General features: G+C 51.1%; 1 pseudogene; it reads right to left on the reverse strand.

The window, feature by feature from the left end:
- Nucleotides 1-1,589: 1,589 nt before the first annotated feature.
- On the reverse strand, nt 1,590-2,813 carry LOC101616158 (annotated as a pseudogene).
- Nucleotides 2,814-9,440: the final 6,627 nt, after the last annotated feature.

The following is a 9,440-nucleotide window of genomic DNA, read 5'->3' on the forward strand; positions in this document are numbered from 1 at the left end:
AGCCATATTTGGAAAGCACAGTGTACCACAGAAGCCTAAGGGGGTAACAGAACCAGAGAAGGAGGATGACAGGAAACAGAGGAGGAGCCTGCAGACTGAAATTTCAAGATGTATGTAGAGATCTAACCCTAATAAAGGCAGCCGTCAACAGAAACATTTGGGTCTGGGGATGTAGTTCGGTTGTGAAGAATGCTTGCTTAGCATACCCGTGGCCCTGGATTTAATCCCCAGCATTGCATGAGCCGGGTGTGATGGCAGACTCTGCCATTCTAGCACTTGAGAGGCACAGGCAGGAGAATCAGAAGTTTAAGGCCAGCATTAGCTACATAGAGCTTGATACCAGCCTGTGCTGCATAAGATTCTATCTTAAATATATATATATATTTGGAAAAACAAATTTACTCCTGATGAAATAACTCTTTTTTTGTGTGTGACCTCAGCGAGCAAGGGTTTATTATACACAGGAAAATCAGGTGGCACCAGCCATCATGTTCCTCTTTTTTATGACTAGATTTATCTGTGAGCGTTTGAATACAGGAACAACCCAAACACAATGATCTCAGCCACTTTTAGGTAAGTGCTTCTCAGAATGGCCTCCAAAGAAGCCCTGGCTCAAAATTATGCACTGGAAACACACGAAAATAAAAGCATCAATGACGAAACATCAAAGAGACAAGCAAGCTAAGCAGGCATGCAAGCTTTAACACCATATTTAAGACCGCGGAGGGAGAGTGCTGACTGCGGCCTGCAGAGGAATGTGCGGTTCTAGACGGTCTCCAGAGCGAGGCCCCAACCACAGCCCGCCTGTGCACTCCGTACTTTTAAAAAGCAGCAGCCTGGAAAACGTAATTTTCTAGAGACAGACACTCTGACATCCTCTTAGCCGAACAGCACTCAAGACCCTCTTCTTTAGGGGACAGACTGCTCACTTGGGGAGATCAGGTGGGAGGCCACCACCAGCCTCAATGACTTCAATGATGTCTCAGTAAATTAAAAAGACATGATTTACTCCCAAGACGGACCAATTTACTCAGACAGTAGTTTTCCAATGTGCCATCTGCTCCCCGATTTCTGCGTAACAGCGTGTGGTCCCCTGATGACTGTAACCGTACACCCCCCAGGGCAGAGCATTGGACTGCGGGGGGCCACAGCGGCAGTGCCGTCTCGGCCGGTGCATGCCAACGCGTGCCAACGCGGGGGTGGGAAGGCTAGGGGAAGGCTTACTTTCAGGTACGACAAGCCAGGCTGTTAGGGCAAGAATCCACTTTCTGTGCCCTAGAATCCAAATCCCCCACGTCACCGTTGACAAGCTCGGGCCTCAGCACGAGTGTCTCCCACCGATTAGCACTCAAGCTGCTTTCAGTCTGAGCCCTACCATGCTCCGCTTCGCCGAACTCAAGGAAAAGGGACACAAATATCGGGGGGCAAGTTGCCTTCTCCGCAAAGATTTTGGCAATGCACGTTCGGATGTGCTTAAGATTAAAAGGAAAACTCCAGTGACCTCTTGGTAAAAGCAGTATTTTCTCCAGGACACAAGCTCTTTTCCCGACTGGTTTTGTGGGGACCGGTCGGCGCACACCCCTCAGTCCTCACACGCCCCCCCCCGCACCCCCTCCTTGAGCTGACAGCCATGCTGGCAGGTTGGGGTCGCCGGGCGGGCTGCAATGGCTGCTGTCCTGAGAGTTGGCCCCAATGCTTTTGGTCTCTGACTGAAGGTGGACAGACACCTGGACTGCCGTCTCCCACCCCTGCTCACTCAGAGAGAATCTCCTCCTGGGGAGCTGCTGTGCCCCAGCTCGGGGTTTATCACATAGCTGCTGCCTTGAGCACCCAAGCACTGCTTCCCCTCTCGCCCATGTCGTCAGGTCGTCCACTTGCACGGCTTCAGACATTTCCTCAGCGAATGCCCGGCAGTTAAGAATAAGGGGCAGGGGCTGGAGGAATGGCTTAGCGGTTAAGTGCCCTCCTGTGAAGCCTAAGGACCCCGGTTCGAGGCTCAGTTCCCCAGGATCCACGTTAGCCAGATGCACAAGGGGGCGCACGCATCTGGAGTTCGTTTGCAGTGGCTGGAGGCCCTGGAGCGCCCATTCTCTCTCTATCTGCCTCTCTCTCTGTCTGTGGCTGTCAAATAAATAAGTAAAAGCAAACAAATTTTTTTTTTAAAAAAAGAATAAGGGGTGGGAGAGGAACTTTCCGGGCCAGCTCTTCAATGGAGTGCGCTAACTCCATGATCTTAAACGGGGTGACTTTGGCGAGCTCCAGGGTCCTGGCTGAGGTAACGATGGGGATGCGTTTTGCAATCTCAAAGGCCTTCTGCGGTTTCCTCGCACCTTCGGTTCTGAAGAACTCGTTGATGGCCTTCTCGGTCTTGTGGAGATGAGTGCTCACCAGGCACAGGCGTGTGACGTTCAAGATGAGCGTGATCACGAGAGCAATCAGGTGCACCGCCGTACAGTAGACACTCATGTACAGAGGACTCGGTCATCAAAGGCGATGTCGGTGATATTTAGGAAGTTGTCAGCAATCAACCATTTTCCACCCCTGCCATCCAGTTCTCGTCCTTTGGAGTTGTACCAATGGATGTCTTCGTGGTGACCGACTGTAAGAGGACGTTCGAGTGAAACGCTAGCTCCCTCTTTGGCTATGATGACGTCATCACCAGTGTGGGAACCTGCTGCAAGTCCAAAGCCAGGGAGAAAAGACGTGCTGTAGGAACTACGGTTTGCTCCCAGAGGGGCCCCATCTCCCGAGGCCAGAGCAGCTGTCCCCATAACATAGACCGCTGTGAAGAGGCAGCGACGAGGTGGCTTCATGGGAAAGTGAAGGAAAACCTTGTTTACACTTGGAAAACTCAAAAGGAGCTATGCTGTAACAAGAGCGCAATGGGTGACTTATTGCTTGGTACAGAAGCTTTCCTAAAAAGGTACATCCAGGTATATTTTGAGGTCTTCAAAATTAAGAAGATGAGCACGGAGGCCAACCCGCTCTGCCCGGGTCACCGCAGCCCGGCCAGCACCTCCCACACCCGAATCCGCACGCTAAAGTAACTCTTATAGAGCAGTTTGACACAAACTCTGTGGCTTAAAATAAGGATGAAACGTGCCAGTACTTCTCCCACTCTGTGGAGTTTCCCTTGCTGACCGCGTCTCTTGTGGTGCTAATGTGCCTGGATGACTTAACAGCGACTAGAGCATACTGGGATTTGAGCTTTAACTTCCTGAGCCTTGTAAGTTTCCTTTGCTTCCTGACCCTCCCTGGGAAAAAGAATGTTTCAATTTGGAGGTAAAAGTTACACAACAAGAAAGTATAAAGTCCTGATGCCATTTAAACCACAGGAGAAATTTAAAACACTAGTAGAGATCAGCAATGTTCTCTTGTTCTTTTGAGATAAGAGCTCACTAAGTAGCCCGGGCTGGTCTAGAGGGATTTAATCCTTCCTCCTCAGCCTTTGAGATCACAGGCTTCAAGTGCTTTAAATCAACCCCCGAAATAACAGCTGGGTGGTGCCTTTTCCTCCAGGTGTGGGGACGGGAGTGCCTGCGGGAACAACTCATGTTCTCCTGAAGGAGAGAGAGCCTTGGCTAAAAAGTGATTAATACAATTCAGAAGGGAATGTACGATGGGGCCTGGGGAGCTGCAGGTAAGTACATTTGGAAGCTGGGGCTGTGGGTGGAGATTGGGGCTGGTTTTGTGTACGTTGGAAGGCAGAATTCAGAGACTACAGCATGAGAGGAGCAGAGAGCCAACCAGGATCGCCGCGCTGGGCCCTGGAGGTAGCAGGAGATGGTCATGGTCACTGTGGTAGGGGCGTGTGGGGGGAGGTCTAAGCCAGCTTTTGTTCAACTGCGGCACCCCAGGATTTCCCAGCAAGGCCGCAGCTGCACCCAGAAATGTGTGTCGCTTTGGACAGCCTTCCTGGAACCTTCCTCCTATCCTTTGGAGGACTGGGCTACTCTCTGTGGCAAGCTGAAAGACCCCCAAAATGAGGACCCCACGCTCTGCCTGGATATGGCGACACCCCAAATCACTCACGAGAAGCAGTCTTGATGCAAACTGCAAGAGGATTTTATTCCAAGCGCGCTGGGGCCCACAGTCGTACACCGCACAGGGGTAGAGGACTGCAGAGCCCCGAATGCAGGAACGGGACAGTTTTTATAGGGTTTCTAACAAAGCCTGTGCATTAGACCAATCATTTTTTTAACATCAGGAGCCCGCGGGGTGCGAGCCAGTCAGTTTGTGCCACTCCATAGTTTCTAAGCCAATTAGTTTAATTTGTTCAAGCCCCTCGTGGACCAATCAGTCTCTTATGACCTTGGTGGTTAGCATTTGCGCAGGTCCTTAGGTGGGGGTAGCAGAGTGTGGTATCAGTCTCCTATGACCTTGGTGGTCTGAGGCAGGCTGCTACAGCTTATGGTGCGAGCTACTAAGGCTTACAGTGTGGGCTATTAAGGCTTATGGTGCAGGCTATTTACAGAAACCAAATAAGTGGTTCACTTCATTACTCATTTCCCATCCTTGAGGGCTATCTCATGCCCTTTTTACCTAGTTTTATATTAGGAGCCGGCTCTGATATAATGAGAAGAGGGATTCTTTACTTGCTTTCAACAGAGAGTAAAGCCTGGAGTTTGAGGTATGCAGGGGCCCGCTTAAGCTCCCTTTGGAACATGATAGTATTTCTGGGCTTCTGAATTCTTGGGCCTTTCAAAGCCACACCTCCGAGCAGCTGTCTTGTCTCCTGTCTTACTTGGGAAGGAGAGGGGATGGCAAGGGTCCTGGATGAGTTTGAGCCCTCTTGCCTTGGACAATTCTGGAAGGTTGGTGTGAGTTTACACTTACCCAAGGCAGAAGGAAAGCCGAACTACTATTGAGCTTGACCTTTCATATTCACCAGTTCACATTTGTCCCTTTACTTTGGACAAGAAAGAGTTACTTGCATGAAACAGAGTTTTTCCTAACCACGCTATGGGCAGAAGTGATGGAAGATGCCCATCTCATGTCCAATTCTCCGTGTGAGCTGTGGGCACCATTTCACCTGTCCCAAATCCCTTTACGTGTCCTTCCAAAGAGCAGAGACTCATTCTCCAGTCCCAGCGTCACATCCAGGGACCGTGACATCCACACAGTGTCCACACACAGCTCCCACGTGACATCCCACAGTGTCCACACAGGGCCCCCACGTGACATCCCACAGTGTCCACACACAGCTCCCACCTGACCCGCCTGGTCACAGGCAGCACATGCTTTGTCACTTGCTCCCACAGATCCAGGTCCACATAGTGCTGTGTCACACATGCATCATACTGTCATGTCACTTATTCTTATTTAACACAGAAAACTTTCTTTTTTGGTTTCAAATTTCAGGGGGTTGATTTGTGTGTGGGGGTGCATATCTATGTGTCCTTGGGGCACCCCATGCACTCTTCTCCTTCATCTCTCTTCTGCCCACATACAGCGTCTCTTACAGATACTGGAACTTTGCTGTTTTTCCAGAAGCCCAGGCGATTTTCTCGTCTCTTTGCTCCCCTTTGTAGGACTGGGATTACAGGCGCCCCGGGCCATGCCCAGCCGTTTAAACGGGATCTGACGATTTAGCGTGGGGTGCTGTGAGGCAACCTCCGGTCTTCATGTTTGCACAGGAAATGCCCTTAACCACTGCACCATTTCTCCAGCCTCCTTTTCTAGTCTCTAGGCATCTTTTTTTTTTTTTTTTAAATATAAGAAACCTAATTCTCAGACTGATGAACTGAAGGATGAATGAAGTGTTGCTCATCTGGCACCAACCACGGCCCTGGCTCAGGACAGGGGGCAGCTTAGCCCCAGCCCTGGTGGCTCCAGGGAGTCCAGGGCAGGAGAGACCCCTTGTATACCATGCTAAATGCTGTTAGCTGGTGCTGGGAATTTTGTGAAAAATAGCATCCATTGTATCGTATGTGCTGAGCTCCAAGTTCAGTGGTTTATGTAAATGTCCCATCTATACTCATAGCATTCCTGTTGGGATAAAAAAGTCTTGTCATTCTTTCTTCTCTTCCTCCTCCTTCTTTCTTCTTGTTTCCTGTATTTGTAGGCTTCTGATGGGCCTATACAGTGGACCAGCTAGTGTCCCAGGGCTTGGTCATAGTATAGGTTCCATTAGGAGGCCTCACAAAGCCAAGCACACAGGATGCATAGCCAGCCTGCCCCATGCAAAACCCACAAGGTGCATTAGGAGACCCTCTCGGCTGCCCTCTGTACCTGGCCTAGGGTAGGCCGAGCGCAGGTGTCATGCAAGACCCTCAGAGAGCCACGCTGGAACATTTCCTTGCCCTTTCTCCTTCCCACCTCCCGGGACTGCTGTAGCTTCTTGTCCCTGTCAACAGAGAGGATGAGAAGGACCTAGGATGGTGTCTGTGACTTCCAGCCCCTGGAGTGCCCAAGGTCTAGGGACTAGATGTCTAGACTCAGAGGCTCACAACCCCAAGCCCTGAGAGTCAGGGGCCTATTGTCCAGGCCTTAGAGACGAGGCTGGTTGCTCTAGGAGCTCACGTGGGAGGCTTGTTGCTCTGGGCTGTAATCACCAGGGAGTCTGGCGCTGGGCAGCTACTGTCATTCTCAGTTTCTAGCAGCAGGGGGCAGCATCAGCTAGTGTCACAGCTCCTGGGTGGGCCTTGAGCATCTCAGAGAAAGGTGGGTCCCTCTAGGGTATTTCATTAGTCCACTCAGAATTGATGAGGTGTCAAAGAAAAGATAGAATGCACAGGATTGGAAAGCAAAGGTGATTTATGGTGATCCCCCAAATTTTTGCTTTACCCTGAGCCTCTGAATCTGATCTTCAGTGAGATGGCTCACTGCAGGCAGACACCGGAAAGGCGTTGCGCCAGGAAAGCCTCAGAGCAGATGTGATTTCAGAGGGTCCAGAAGTGGCCAGCCTGGCCATGCCCTGGTTTCAGACTTGAGATTTCCAGAACGCGAGAGAACACATCACTGTTATTGTAAGCCGGTTAGGTTATGGTCTCCGTCACAGGAACCCAGGAAATGCTCACAAAGGTGTGACTTTAGGGTGCAGAGCAGCTGCTGTGAGAGGGCCCAGTGGCCTGTATCTGAGTCGTCGCATGGACCCGTGTAAAGAGGTCACTAGTGAAAGAGATGACAAGATGCAGATATGCAGGTGAAATGATCCCCTGGTCCTCACAGGTGAACTTGAGCGATTGTGCACAGACGGAGAAGTTCACACGTCGGCCTCGGCACAGTGTATGTTATCTGCTGCTGCATAGCAAACCACAAACGTTGACTGGTTTAAGATAATGAACGACAGGTGTTTACTGAGGGCCAGGAATTCCGGGGTCGTTCCATTGGGTGGCTCTAGCTCAGTGACTCTGGAGGTGGCAGTCAGGAATTGGCAGATTGACTGGGTTGAGGTCAAAGGTGGAGGGGCTAGGTCTAAGGCGGGGTGCCCTCTGGGCTGCAGGCTGCCAGCTCGAAATTCCTCACCTCCTACTCCTGTCTACCGTGTGAAGGAAGTAACTTCCCACGGAAGAAACGGAGAGGAACCCCAGTGTCTTCTAACATGCAGCGGCAGCCATGAGCCTCACTGGCGGGTTCTCTCTTGGTCCCACAGCCCCACGGAGTGACGTGGGAGAAGGGAGTGAATGAATTTGGGGCAAAGCTCGCTGGCGACCCAGCCTGTTTCCAGAGATTTGGGGACTTCTGGTGTTCACAATCAGGATGTAGGTGGGGTGTGTGGGAGAGCATCTTTCACAATGGAGGGCCAGGAAGATAGAGAAGGCAGTGTGTGGATCGCCCTGCTTGTGAGAGAGTAGGTTGAGATGCGGCCTCATGGCTCTGTGGGGCCAAAGAAAAGCAGAAGCCAGAGATGAGCAGGAAGGTGGGAAGAGACCAGACCACTATGTCATGGAACATCCAGTCTAAAGGGGAAAGGGATACTCACTGGCCAGAGGTATCCAATACAGTGCTGACTACGGTCAGCAGTGCAGGTCAGGAGGCTGGCAGAGGCTGATAGAAGCTATAGGGAGGTGGACCTAGGCTCAGGACAGTTTGAGCCATGCTCAGGATGGGGATAAAACTAAGGTAGAAATGGCATCCTGGCTGTGCAAAGGCCCTGGGGTAATAGTGGCTTATGGATGGCTGTGCGTGTGCATGTTTGTGTGTGCACATGCATGCGTGCATGTGTGTGTGTGTATGCACGTGCGTGCGTGCGTGTGTGCATGTGTGTGTGTGTGTGTGTGTGTGTGTGTGTGTGTCTTCTACCACCTTCCCCCTGCATTATTTCTGGCTTACTGCTCCGTGTCCCAGGAGAGTGTCTATGAATGTGACCCCTGTGCAAGGCACAGGCCTTGCCTTCTGCACTTACTTATCAGAATACATATACTGGGGAATTTGTTCATCTAGCAGACATTTATGAAGTGCTTGGTGGGCCCTAGGTCCTGTGGGACAATGGAGAGACAGACCAAAGGCTTCCCTTAGGGGCTTTGGATTTGCCTGGGAGAAGTCAGTGGGACCACCTTGAAACCAAGGTGCTCAGAGGACTTGATGGCCTGGGTGGGGGCTAATTTTGTCTCTGGCTCTCCTCTAGATGGTCAAGGGACCAAGCAAAAGCCAGTGGCCCAATGGCCCCTGGTTCATCTGTCCTTAGCATCACCAGGCCCAAAGGACACACCTGGCCAAAGGGAACAACTGAGGAATGTCCTTGAGTCCTGGAAGAAGAGTTGATTGGGTGCTACTAAATAGTAATGTTCTCTAAATTGATACTTTTTTTTAAGGTTCAGGAAATAAATAAGCCAAACTTATAAGTCTCTGGAGGCTCCTGAAACTTACAGCATTTATGAGGGTCCTCCCCAGGGTGCTATAAACAGTTACCATCGTGACTGATGTGTGCTGCGTACAGCTCTAGTGAACTCTGTCCACTTCCATGAGTGGTGACCCCTACAGGGGTGGGCTTTTGAGCTGGTTTGAGTCACAGTCCTGTAAGTAACCCCAATAAACGCACAGCTTCACTAAACTAGACTTGGGTGGAAGAGTTTCTTGGATCTGTTGTTGGCTCCTTGTCTGGGGTGAAGAGACATTTGTTTAGGTCTCCCTGGGAAGTTATGCACCGGGCACTCTAGGCCCTAGTCCTTACAGCCTAGTAGGCTGCCCCTGACTGGGCAAGTTGGCTGATGGGTAGGTAGGTATGCATCCAGTGGGCCTGTGAATGCCACCCGGACCCCAGCTGATGTTGACCCCATGGCTCCTCTGGGCCTGTCTTCAATGACCTCTGCCCTCATCTCCCAGGGGTTGCTTGGGGCAAAGCTGGAAGGCCAGGGCAGTGCACACCCCTTTGAAGAAACATCTTCTAAAAGGCTGCTTCTAGCCAGCCAAGAACCCGTTCTTTAGAAAATGGGTGACATTCCCAGTTCAGGTGCTAGAATAGTGTGGAAAACTCCCCCTACCCAAGCATAGGCCAC

This window comes from Jaculus jaculus, chromosome 2 (assembly GCF_020740685.1).
Source record: "Jaculus jaculus isolate mJacJac1 chromosome 2, mJacJac1.mat.Y.cur, whole genome shotgun sequence".
Taxonomy (NCBI): Eukaryota; Metazoa; Chordata; class Mammalia; order Rodentia; family Dipodidae; genus Jaculus; species Jaculus jaculus.